General features: G+C 28.1%; 1 protein-coding gene across 1 annotated transcript in view; it reads right to left on the bottom strand.

The window, feature by feature from the left end:
• Positions 1 to 13,943, bottom strand: part of LOC111035837 — a 62,461-nt gene extending 48,518 nt beyond the window's left edge. Inside the window, exon 1 of the mRNA XM_022317628.1 lies at positions 13,567 to 13,943. The gene's annotated coding sequence lies outside the window, so the exon portion shown is untranslated. The remainder of the gene's footprint in view (positions 1 to 13,566) is intronic.
• Positions 13,944 to 14,643: the final 700 nt, after the last annotated feature.

Raw genomic sequence — 14,643 nt, 5'->3', positions numbered from 1 at the left:
AATGAACGCTAAATGCATTTAACTTTAAAATTTCAAATATTAATTAAGTATAGTAGTATAAATATACTATGATAAGTCAATTATTGTTAAATTACATAAATAAATAATAATAAAAATAAAATATAGATAGATATCATATCATATTCTTATTTCCTTTTAAAAATACTAATTTTTCAAAAGTATTGTCGGATAATTTATTTTATTTATTCCTGGTAGGATTATGATAAAATTAATTTTTTGAAAGAACTGAGTACTTTTTAAGCAAATTATTTTGTGAAATACTCGATACATTGTCTAAAAATGTATTGCGATACGAGATACTCGATACTTTATATAATTGTATCGAGATACAAGATACAAGATACAATTGTATCTAAGATACTGCCCAACCCTGTATATAGGTACCAAGTACCAGCATATTGAACCAATAAAACCAAATCGTAAAATAAATATATTCCTCAAAGATGAATACTAAATTCGGCTCTCAATAATTTTACATCGACATTAAAGTTAAAAATAATTTTACAATTTTTTTTTATTTTTTAATTCATGAATCATGAAAATAATATAAATAAGTACCTACCAACCTACCCAGAACTAAATCCATTATACATAATTAATTTTATATACTGCATAAATAATAAATGTAAACACTAAACAAAGATTAAAAATAATAATGACGGATACACTTTAAACAAACGTTAGTAGTTTGTGGACTGATAGTCTATAAGTTACCAAAAAATAATAATAGTAATAATAAAAGTCAACCGAGAGTGTCATTAATGGATGACTGCTCACATCAAAACTTATCTCGAAAATATAATGTACCTAAATACCCATTTCTTATTTTTAGTTCATTAACGTGATTAATTAACATCATTATATATAATTATTTATCCTCCCATTAACACATAATATTATATACTATTTGTGACAATTATAGGTATATAGATTTTATATGGCAAATCAAAAAAATTAAAAAATTAAAGTCAGTAAAATTAAAATGTCTCTACTAAACATAATATTTTATAAATTCGAAGATAAATAATTAAAAATTTGATAACCACTCTACTGATACCTCGTTATGGAGTAGGTCACTATTGCAGTGTTTACCAACCGGTGGTTTCGAGGTACCATAGATTTTTTCTTCGATTTCTATTACAAATGATTTTTTTTTTTTTTTTAAATAGCGAAAAACATTACGACTTATTGAGGAAACGTATTATACTTGTAAACGAACAAAAATAAAATAAGGTCTTCCTAGTTTTCGTAAAATTGAGGTGGTCCGCAACCTATAAAATATTGTCCAAGTGAAAGGTTGGAAAACACTGCTATATTGGATGTGTTAAATAATTTAACTTAAATTTGAATAATGATAAATCAATGTACCTATATTAAACACCATTCTGAGCGTAGATGGCGTATTTGCCTATATTACATTAGTATTTAGTAAGTTTATTTTATTATATATTTATATTTCTATTACAATAATTTACTATATTATTAGTAATATGGTATAAATAGGCAAAAACTTACAATCAATCTAAATATTTTAAAAATTGCATTACGTTTAATATCTCCAAGAATATTTTTGAATTATAACAAGATAACCAAAAAACATAATTCTATTTTTAAAGAAAAATATTTGGATACTTAATGTCCACTTTTGTTCAAATTTGGACTTCAAAACGCTCCACTTAAAATCAAAACAAACAGAATTTCAATATCAAAATATCAAGTGAAATTGTGAAATAAAAGTATATCACATTTTATCAAACTCACATATTTTGCAAAATGTATTAAAAGTCTTTTAATACAGGGTGTTTCTGAAGTGTGTGAGGTAAATAGTATACGCATACTCACTGTGATGCCACAATGAAGAGTTTTTTGGAATTTTTTTTCTAACTTCAAAATCTGGATTTTTGTAAGTTATTTTTAGAATATTATCTCGAATGTAAAAATAAACACTCTAGTCGTATTTTTTGCAAAATTCTCATACGAATCGAGATATCGCATCATTTTTGCGCTTGTCGCGTGTTTTTCGCGCTCGAATCGCCCACTAAAAAAAAAGTCGTGCGACACATCGATTTGTATGAGAATACTGCAAGATAACCAGTGGTGATAATTATTTGTTGTCATTGATAATACACGATTAATTAACACATTGTTTTACATTGTCGACTAATAAAAAATATGAAATAATAACAAAATTAGGGTTAACAGAGTTTTAAACGATCAAATTTATTAGCATGCATTTGTGTCATACCTTTATTAAATAACTTTTAACTTTATAAAATTATAATAGTTAGAGGTAAAAGGAACTACCTATTTGTGTGTTTATACCTACTGAAATTCCAGTTTTTGGATATCATAGTACTTAAGATAATTATTTTGACTCGAAAAGATAAACATTTTATTTTATACTATTATTACTATTTACGTTCTGCCCATAACCTAGCTGCAAGATTTCCATTTCCATCAGCCAAACCTAGTCACCATTAATAAACAAATAAATAGTTTGTTTCATATAACATGTCGGTTACGACAACTTAAAATAGTTACACGGGTATGTTTTGTGATAAAGTAAAATACCTAGAGTTTTTAATAAAATAAATCACCAATAGGTGATATTAGTTAAATACTTAATCTAATTAATTTAATTAACTATTACTTATCCAACATAAAAACCATGTCTGCATATTCAATGTTTGTGTACGCCATTGCGCAAAAATCAAAATTTAAATTAAAAAAATAAATAAATCTTAAAAATAAATATTCATATTTTAAATGTCGTTCAATGACAAGTATTGGACTGAGCTCTAATCAGACCAACTAATGTTCATCATGTGCTTTGTAAGGAGTACGGTAAATTCAATATTAACGATAAAAGTATAATATTAGGTTTAATAATAAATAATAATAATAATAGTGTAAAATAAAATGTTTATCTTTTCGAGTCAAAATAGTTATGTTAAGTACTATGATATCCAAAAACTGGAATTTCAGTATAAACACACAAATAGGTAGTTCCTTTTATCTCTAACTATTATAACTTTATAAAGTTAAAAGTTATTTAGTAAAGGTATGACACAAATGCATGCTGGTAAATTTGATCGTTTAAAACTCTGTTAACCCTAATTTTGTTATTATTTCATATTTTTTATTAGTCGACAATGTAAAACAATGTGTTAATTAATCGTGTATTATCAATGACAACAAATAATTATCACCACTGGTTATCTTGCAGTTTTCTCATACAAATCGATGTGTCGCACGACTTTTTTTTTAGTGGGCGATTCGAGCGCGAAAAACACGCGACAAGCGCAAAAATGATGCGATATCTCGATTCGTATGAGAATTTTGCAAAAAATACGACTAGAGTGTTTATTTTTACATTCGAGATAATATTCTAAAAATAACTTACAAAAATCCAGATTTTGAAGTTAGAAAAAAAATTCCAAAAAACTCTTCTTTGTGGCATCACAGTGAGTATGCGTATACTATTTACCTCACACACTTCAGAAACACCCTGTATAGTTTGTAAGAGTCTTGAAATTGAAATACAAGGTTACTCTTACTTATATTATAATATTTATGAATTATGGCTTTATTTAATATTGAACGTTTTTTATTTTTATGAGCTAGATACTTAACAACATTTTTAAAATATCACCATAGATACAAATACTATGATGGTAGTAGCCAGTAACTAATCATAGTTCCATTCAAAACAGTTTTCTGAGTAGGTTCAAGTACCTACTATTATTTCATACGAATTTATAAAAATATTATACCATTAATGGTCTCGAGAACGAAGGTAGTAGTGGATACAGTGACACACCATATTTTATAAATCTTTATGACAGTATCTGCAAACTGCAGCCTGCAGATGTATTAAGTCACACGTTTTGCAGTTGCTTGTTTTCGGCTACCGATTAACCGGTATGTTACATACGGTGCAAATGTGTAATCCAGACACGTTTTAAAACTATAATTATTGAAATTAAATCAAAAATATGCTTCTAGGTATCTTGACAACGAGATTAGGTACCCGGTTCACTGTATATCACTGGATTTTTTTTAATGCAATTAAATTAATCTCTAAATTCTAAAAAAACTTGGAGTGCATTAAAATTTAAAATACATGGCATACGAATACATTTTAATTCGATTTGTATTGTTACAGTGTAATATTGTATGGTTAAATTACACGTTTAAAATGTTTCCACCATTATTTTTGTTGGACTGCAGGTTGTTTACTTCCTATTAATTTTAAATTTTATATAAAACATTTAGTTTAGAAATATTAGTCGCATACATACGCATATTTTTATTTATTTCAGATCAAAAGGACTTATTACAATTCAATTTGAACATTTAATGCTTACTGGACATCTTCCGAAAGTATAAAATATTTTTCCAACACTTTTATTTATCATAACTTTGAAATTTATATTAATAATATAAACCACGATTTTACACTGAAGTCAATGGTGAACAATAAACTATACGAATGCCCAACATCACAGGTAACTGTTTCTTATCCAACTTATTAAAAACTATAGGTACTATGCATCGATACTTAAATTAATAATTTGTGAACCTTTCATATCTTGGATGATTAATTACAGGTTTATATGGTTATAGGTAGGTACTTCTTAATATACTAAAACTTTCAAATGTGAATTTGCAATAATAAAATGTACATAAATGTGACAGCTAAACTACAGTTAATATTCAATGTTTATAAAGTATGATCAATGAATTAAATCAACGAATCACATTAGATAATATATTTCAGTATCTATATCAAAATATATTGAACCACTGTCTCAAGATATTAATCTCTATTCGTTTTGTAAGTACTTTTAAAGTACTTAAGGTTTGAAAAACAAAATAAACACAATACACAGTAAACTTTAGAACCTCATTTAGATTTCTCATTAAAAATTGTATAATATAGTTGCATTAAAACTATTGTACCTGTATGTCTATTTAAAAATATTCAATATTACCAAATTTGCAAGGCCATTTAACAAGCCTTTCGACTTAATAAACGTATACAAATTAATTGCATGATTTTGATTTTAAAAAACAATGAAGAAATAATCAATAGAGTAGGACTCCCAACTCACCAATATTATTTTGAAGCCATTAAATATTATGTTAAATATAATGTTACCATACATGGTCTATATATTATACAAATTAGCAGATAATACAGTTGGGTATAACATTGATTAATTATATACCTACGCATCTACTTTATACTTAATCAGTGAGTATAAATAATAACAACCAATTATGAGGGGTTAGTACCAAATCCTGATCTTCACAATGATAATTTAATTAATAAGGTAAGATCCGGTAAAAATTGCCTTTTTTTACCTTTACAATATTACTCATATCTTATAAACCATAATACAATACAGTTCATACATATAGGTAGTAGGTAGGTACTATTATATTACAGAAACACAATATCATATTATAAAAACTGCACAGAATTCTAATCCTATCCGTACACTAACAAAACCGGTAAAGCAATATATTCAGTATTATAATTAAGTAGCGTGGCCTGCGTGTTCCATTCTGGCATAAAAATCCCCGAGGACTTATTAGTTTAGGTAGGTACATGTTATATATGACGGTAGTTGAAGTAAGTTTCTTTACCGTCTGTTTAACGTAAGTAGAAGTAAAACTATTTTCTTCCATACAATGTCTAGTTTTTATAATTATTTATTTGTTTTACCGATTTAATTTCATATACATATGAACTACTGGACTCACTGGAAAGTAGCATACTTGAAATAATTATAAATACCTACACGCTTACTATAATTATTATTTATTGTTTCTCTGGTCTATAACAATTATATCCAGACACGCGCTTAGTTTTTCAAATACTTCAGTTACATTATTGTAGTCCATATTTTTCAGGTAGATATTTCAAATATTTATTTTCATATAAACTCCAAATTCGGATATAAAAATTGTCATAATACAAGTACTGAAGTACCTACAATTTTGTTTAAGACTAATTGTTTTATATTATTCAAATCATTAAACATTCGTTTTTGATAATGCTGACTATTAGTAGTAATACAATTTAGATATATGTATTTAACATGCCTTTTCAAATAAACATCGCAGAATTAAATACGCAATAACTCAATCATTTCAATACATATTATACATTTTAAGATTTATCTAAAATTATGTATACATATACCTCAATTGAAAGTTAAATGCATAGCGCTATTGCTTCTTCCTGTAATATTAATATAGAATAGAAGGCCTTTTATACATTGTCTTAGTTTCTAAATTTTACTCGGAATTTTGTACCAGTGTACTATTGCAAAAGTGTTTTACAGAACAGTTGCAGGTAAGTTATGGGTAGATATGTAAGATAAGACAAAAATAGATATTTATTGAATTTATTTATTGCATTGTATCTTCAACAATGCCGATAAACAGTTATGTATAATTTTACATACTTTCCTATTAAATTGTATGTTTGAAGAAAGTTATCTTTTTATACTAGAATACGCATTATATTGATATAGATTATTATACTTAATAAAATAAACGTTGTATATTAGATGTTGAAATACTATTTATCCACAAAATTATAAAAATAAACACATTTTTAGTTTTTACCTAAAAAATGCTATTTGTGTGTAAAATAATAATCCTATGAAAAAAAAGTAAATAATATACAAATATTGTTACAGTAGGATGAAATAGCTGATTCGAAAACCTGGTCCCTGGTACCTGGTTTCTGGTCCCTGGTCCCCGAGCGATTCGAAAACCAGGAACCAAGTTTTCGAATCGCTCAGGGACCAGGGACCAGGGATCAGGTTTTCGAATCGGCTATTTCATCCTACTGTAACAATATTTGTATAAAAAAATATTTTCTAAATTGTATATCCTTTACTTTTTTTTCATAGGATTATTATTTTACATACAAATAGCATTTTTTAGGTAAAAACTAAAAATGTGTTTATTTTTATAATTTTGTGGATAAATAATATCGAATCGGCTATTTCATCCTACTTGTTACCTAGATAAAACTGTGTAATCAATTAATATATCATTGGTCAGAATTTAAAATATAAAATAATTTGTGAAAATTAAAAATTAAATAAATTTGGAGCTCTTGTCATACGTCTTAACTTTTTCTAACTGTCTTAAAACTTCTATTTTATATCTAGCTAAATCAATGTAGGAGGTGTAACCTGAGAAATATAATTTTTTTATATTTACCTACGAGGACCAACCTAGTATGCATATAAATAAATTGTCAACAGAAATATCGCTAATTAAGTTTACCTATACTAAACATATTTACATGAAAATATTTGAAAATAAGGAGTATAAAATACGAGTACGTTCATACAACCATATCTCATAAGTAGTACACATACCCACGTTGATTTATACTAGCTGAGTGGCAATACAATTAGTTAAATATTTCTTAGTTACAGAGAACCCAAAAATAATTATTGCCACGCGGTTTCCCAATACATGTCAACTATCGGGTATTATAGGTAAATACACTACTGTCAGAAGTCAAAACGACCCGAACTAAACAATCGTTTCTGTTAAATAACCAATTAGTCTCTGATAATCGAGGGTTACGAGTGTAAAAATATATCTACCTATAGGTATGCCACATGGAGCAAAATACAAACAAAGTGAAAAACGTCAAAGAATCGCACGAAAAAGTTTACTCAGTATATATCATATATATTATATATATTCATTCCTAACCTTCGGAACCGAGTCCTAGACGACGCCACACATCAATAAACTGGCCCACACCGTCCACGTATCATTCACTGCAGCAGGAACCGTTGTCTATATTGCCAATAATAGTGTCGCGATATTTTATTATTATCCTCCGTGGTCTTTGTTTAGAGATGACACATAAACTATATAAGGGCACTCTTTGCTTTGCAAGTCACAACTGATGAATATTGTATTTTACCTCATTTTTTCCACCCCATATGAAATGTTGCTCTCCATATTCATATTCACTAGCCCTGCGTTATCTTAGCATTGACAATTTCAGCAAATTATTAGTAAAATAAATCATACTCGTATCTTAGAACAAAGATTGTTTTTCGCTTTTATCTAAAACTCAAAAGCAATACAATGTTTCGGCTTGGTTATTCTTATGAAAATTTTTATTCTTCCTCGTGACACAAATTATGATAGTAATATTGCACTTGCCTATTGGTTACGTTACACTCGACTTACCAATTGTTTGGAGTATTTTATCGATATTATACAAATTATACATCTCCTAACGTCTTGGGACTCTGTAACCCTTTGTTTCTATGCTTAATTTATACCGCTAAAGACTACAGTACTGCTCTGATTACGGCCACCGTAACTATAAATAAATGAAATCATGAATTTAAAATAAAAAATAGTTTTTAAAATCTTATAACTCTTATTATACTCAATTTCCCCAATACACCATTTATCCACGAACAGGCTTTGCAGCCTGCACTTATGATTGATTCGTATTCACGTGTTATATCGGGTTGTATTATACATATATAGTGTACATAAATAATTTGTCGCGAGTGTGGAGAGAGATACCTATTACCTACTACATGAAAGCTGATAGTAAATCTTGATGTGACGTCGCGACGTCCGATTGCGACTGCCGCTGTGATACGTAGCTGTAAATCTCTTCGGGAACTTCATAGGATAAACGCTTGTTTACAACTTGTGTGAACTGTTAAGCTCGACTATACACGCTGTCATATTATGGTTTGTAAGGAAATACAATTAAACATATTATCTCATTAGTGTAAACTGCGAACTGTAAACATCATCAGTTTTGGAACATCTAAGTCGCATCGTACGATATTTTACTTCCACCGGGATAACACGTACCTACCTATTCATGTGTACAACAACGGGACGTATACAGAGGGCGTCCATAATATATTTTATTATTTACATACATATAGTCTAATATAGAACTTTAGGCATCCATTTCACATGCGAGGTCCCCTCGAATATCGAATTATTCTTTCGTTCGAAACCGGTCACATCAAATTAAATATTTCTTCAATGTTATGATTCCATTTCATCTTTGGAGAACTTTTTTAAAATAAGTATGTCTAGTATGGAAACTAAGCTTTAGTCCCACCATTGTTTTTCAAATTGAAGTACATTTATATCTTTAATCATGCATTTAAAAATAAGATATACTACACTAGTTTCAGTGTGGACCTCTGAAGTAGTTGTGTTGTGATGTTGAAAAGAAATATGAATCATCATTCATCAGAAAACAATTTATATTTAATTCGAAAATTGGTAATATTAAAAACATCCCATGTTTAATAAAAGTAAAACTAGTAATAGCTGACAAATGTTGAGTCCCTAAGATTATTTTAGATTTTGAGCGGAACGATAAATGTTTTGGTGTTCAACTTTTGGGTGGTTTCTGGTAGAAAATTGAATCAAGTTGATGCTTTCTTTTAAGATGACAAAATCAATAATTACCAATCGTTTTTAAAATCCTCGAAGTAATGAGAAGAAAAATTAAGATAAAATGGAAATTTTTAACAAAATCTATTTCATCGTTTTGTAGCAACACAAAAATAAATTACTGCCGAGCATTTTAAATTTTCACTAAATATTTATATAATCAGTTTCCATACAAGATGAAATTTTAATTTATTTTTTTGTATCTTTTCTATAAATGTCGATAAAAATTTTTTCACTAGGTCAAAAAGTTTGAAAAATTAATACGAGATTCATCATAAGTTTTTCTAACTTAAATAAAATAAAAAGTTTACCGAAAAGTCACATCCATTTTTTATGAGTATTTGAAGTTCAAATTTTTACAAAAATATGAATATTCACCCGTAAATGAACGAATTCTCTTCGAGCGATTTTCTTATTTTGTTGCAATTCAAAAACAAATAACTATAGGTTTTCTCAACATATTTATTTTATCAAAGTTCTTAATAAGTTGTCATAAGAGCAATTCAAAAATAACAAACATTTATAGGCACGATTTTTTTTTTATAAACATTTTAAGTTTAATTTTCTTAAATATCATTTGTCATAGAAATGTTTAATTTATTTAGTAGTTAGAACTACTTGCATTGATAAAGATTGAAAAATTGAAAAAAGTTTTCTCATTACTTATTTTTTTACATATATTTTAATTCAAATTTGAACAAAATTAGATATTATTTAAACGAAGAATAAGAATTTTAGTAAAATATCAATACATATTAAATCGATGTATAAAATCGTATGGCAGGATGATTCGCCAAGCATGCTCATTGCTCACCTCCTTTTTCTTCGACAATGCAGTTATTCAAAATCTTATTTTTTTAATTTTTAAATATACTTAATCTGTAAAAACTATATTTTGAAGCACTGGAGATGTTTTTACTACTGTAGAAGTTTTCTGTAAATATAAGGTACAAAAGTTGTTTTCATATGAGAACCCATTTTGTCAACTAAAACCATAAAGTGAATATTTGTATGTTTGTTAAGAAAAATTATGACGTTTCAAAATCGAAAATTCGATCTATTCGTTTTTGAGTTAAGTAACTCAAGTATCTTAAATACTGTTAAATAACTTTATGCACTAAGGATAATAGGCCCATGATAATGAATTTGGAACCTATGGTTATTTAATTGTAGTAATAATTAATACTAATGTACTATTATATATGTTTTATATATTAAGTGTAAAATCATCTTTAACGACTATCATCATCATGACATTATTGTAAATATTTTAATAACTGAGAAACTACTTTTTGGATTTTGTACTATTTTGTTAAATTAGTTATACAACATTTTCAAAAAAAATTATCCATTAATTAATTTACATTAAAATTGGGAAGAAGTTCTCATTGAAAAGTCAGAAGGTTGCATCACCTCAGGACACTCTTTAAATAGTACAAAAAATCTTAAGAATTTGAAAATCTGTTCTTTAAGTATATCTGTATAGTATAAATTTTAAAATTCCAAAAATTAGAAATAGAATGAATTCATTAAAAGAAAAAAGGTTGAGGTAGAGCATGCTTGGTGAATCACCAGAAAAACTCAAATCAAATATAATACAAAAATAATGAAAATTATACAACACAGATTTTTCGTTTTAAAAATTATGTACAAACAATATTATTGAATAGTATTAATACTATTATATGAAACATTTCACCTGAACTCTAGTCGAGGATTTTGTACAAAAAACCAATTAAATTAAAAACTGATTTTTGTTTACACAACGTTTTGACGAGTTCTCGAATTTACAAAATTAATTTGTTTCACATAAACCAATTATTATGTGTGTTGTATAAATTATATTTTATAGCTGGAATTAATATATTATATCATAGACCATAGTAATAAATAAATAAATAACATGGTTAACTTCGAAAAAAAGTCCTTTTACGTTTATATATTACCTAGCAATGAATAATGTAGGCAGTTGGTACCTATAATATTAGATAACAATATTTATAAACGCAGTAACCTATAAGTATAAACTATACAAAAGATATAATAAAAAAATGATCATAAAACAGTGTATTTATATTATTAACAACGACGGTACACTTGTTTTTATTGACATAAATATTTAAGTATTATTTAATTTTTGAGGTTTGCGCTGGAAAAATCTACTAAACGCTATGCAGAAAAAGTAAACAATAATACGTTTAAACTTTAGAATAAAACTCGTACTAATCGTGTCAAGAATTCAAGATGGCTATAATGCTGTATATTAAGCTTCAAAATTCAATCAAGTTTTAGTTACACTGACTATTGAGCAGCAACCATACTAAAAAAAACAAATAATCAAACCTTATCAAGGATCAAAAACGACTGTCATGTCTAGTAGAGTAATCGGGCATTAATCATATTTTTTTTGAGATGAAAACTTTTTTTGGGCTTCATTGGACTGGTTTTTGAACTATCTTTAAATAATTTCAGGAAAATATATTTTAAAATTCCTAAAAAAAAATGGATTATTTAGACTTTAGATGTTTATGACAACTTTTAATACCTAATTGAGTTTTTAAATCACAATTAAATGCGAATCATATAATTTTTATATTATTCATAATTCGAACACAAACAAAGTTATCGGAATTCGACTTCGTATTTAATAGGGAGTAACAATTCGCTTCAATACCCTTAATTTTAATACTATTATGTATTAATAATAATTAATAATAGCTAATAAGTAATAATAACCATTTATGGTGCAGTGTGATTAGAAATGTGGCTGAAGGACTCTAATAAGTTGTTTGTTTTGCTAAGAGAGATCAAGTTCTATATCTATACATAGGTACATATCGCTGACCTAACTGTCGCCTAACCATTAGGTACATAAAATAAAATTATAAAACCTATTATCTCAATAGTTTTTATTATGATTTTATTATTAAATACAATACGATACAACAGTACCTATATACCGGCTACCATAATTAATCGTGAATAAGGTGTCTGACTGTCTAAGGAAACTGTAAGCCATTTGAAATATTTGTAAAATCTATACAAAAAAACCCATCTCCTACTTTTTTATATTATTCTAGAGGTCTGTTATTGTATTTAAGAACTATTTTTACAAATCATTAGTTCACCATCAGCAGTTATATACCTAGTGTTTTAATATTTGATTCAACTATATTAGTGATGAAACCAAAAAAGGTTATTTTTCAATCACGGTTTTTCATTAAAATTCCATTTCAAATAATAAAAGTATAAGAATAATCAACACCTATTGTTTTTTTAATTTTTATATTTTGGATATAATGAGTAGGTATAGTGCCTACAGTTTTTGATAGTTTTTGAGAGTTGTTGTGTTAACAAGTAAACCAAATTCCATCCCGGAATTTTCCACACAATACAACATTCAATGGGTGATAAGTTTTACCTAATAAAGCAATTTTGAATGCCAATACATTTATTTTGTGTGGGTAGGTACGAGGAGAGTCTAGCTTTAAGTAGGACACACAAAATATGTTAAAGTTTAAACTTTAAGTAATACTTGAACTTGGGCTATAGCCAAATTGTTATTTAATCATTCTCTTCCGCTAGATTATAACTTGACTTATTATGTATTTATGTGCAAGCCTTAATAGTACGTATATTAAATGTGATCATTATTATGAGAGTGGTGAATTTTAGAGTAATTACATAGAGTAATTCTCATAGATATTCTATAAGAAACAAAGCATTTTCGATTGGTATAGTTTTAAAATTTCACTAAGAACTCCTCAAACACACACGTAAACATAAAATAAATACAGTAGGAACCTAATTGAAATTGTATTTATTTCCAATTATTGTATTGCTTAGTGTATACCTCTATAGTATGGTTTATTTATTATACAGTTTACAGTATACAGTATCTCCCGTGTTATTTTTTAGTTATAAACACCCCAAGGGTACAGAATAAATGTAGATTATGTATTTTATTCGTTATCACTCCTCTTGTTTTGGGCACTATATCCATTATCCTGTCACACTACCATGCACAAAGACGATTAATTAAATTTATATTATTACCTTTACGTGGCCACCACGCCACCACTGACGCCACAGACGGACTGCAGCCGCGGTCTACGTGGCCCCGTAGGCCATATACGATTTCCCGCACGAGATAAGAAAATTATGGGTACGTGACAAACATTCCGAAATCGTGCAAATGGTTATTGGTTTGGTATTAATGTTTTAATATTTATCTCGTCCCTTACCGTTACAAAATCAAAATAGGTAAGTGGTTATTATAATAACTTGACCATCAACCAATAGATTTGGCTTTTGAGTAATAATGCTTTTGATTTTTTTTACTCTAAGCAATCCTATTTCATACGGACGAACGAATGTCTGCACGCGACGAGAACACGACGACGAGTGCACCGCGGCGCGCGTGTTGCACGGCTATAGCGGACGGGAAAACTGACTACACCGAGACTGTAGTAGCGGGGAAATCGGCGGTTTCCCCGCAGGTCACGTGACAAGCGTTTCCTTTTTTCGTATCCGATTTTAACGACGCGATCGCATGACCACTACCGTGTTGTGTGATGTTGTTTTTGTTTTGATTATTATATTTTTTTTTCCAAAAAAAAATCACACCGCTAAACTTGCCAACGTGCAGCCACCGCCGACAGCTAAACTAAATATACATACTAAATAATTCATTATAACTTTTAGTCATTAGAGTACCTTACTATGAATTTGGTTTGGTTGGATTTTATTGAAAATTTTTATTTTTAGCTTCGGAATCCTTGCTTACACAAAAATAATCAAGTTCGTGATTCTTGATTGTGCCCAGGGCTGTATTTGGGCCGTATTTGGCCTCCTCGGGGCAACAAAAATAAAAATACCTTATAATACCAATAAGACAATTCTAAATAGAAAACTAGCTATAACCTAACAAAATATAATCAATACAAGTGTAAAAATAAAATCTAAAACGGACCAATAAGCAAGAGGAAGTGGCCACTGCGTCATCTATCCCCTTAAATCCACCACTCAACTATATATAGTCCCGTTATTATTGTATAACACCTACGCGCTTTAATAATTATTATCACTCACATGCACAAAGCATCCACATTGATTGTCAGCGCCTGTCCAGGG

The sequence above is a fragment of the Myzus persicae genome, unplaced genomic scaffold, assembly GCF_001856785.1.
Source record: "Myzus persicae strain clone G006 unplaced genomic scaffold, MPER_G0061.0, whole genome shotgun sequence".
NCBI lineage: Eukaryota > Metazoa > Arthropoda > Insecta > Hemiptera > Aphididae > Myzus > Myzus persicae.
This window is presented reverse-complemented; position numbering and strand designations above follow the sequence as displayed.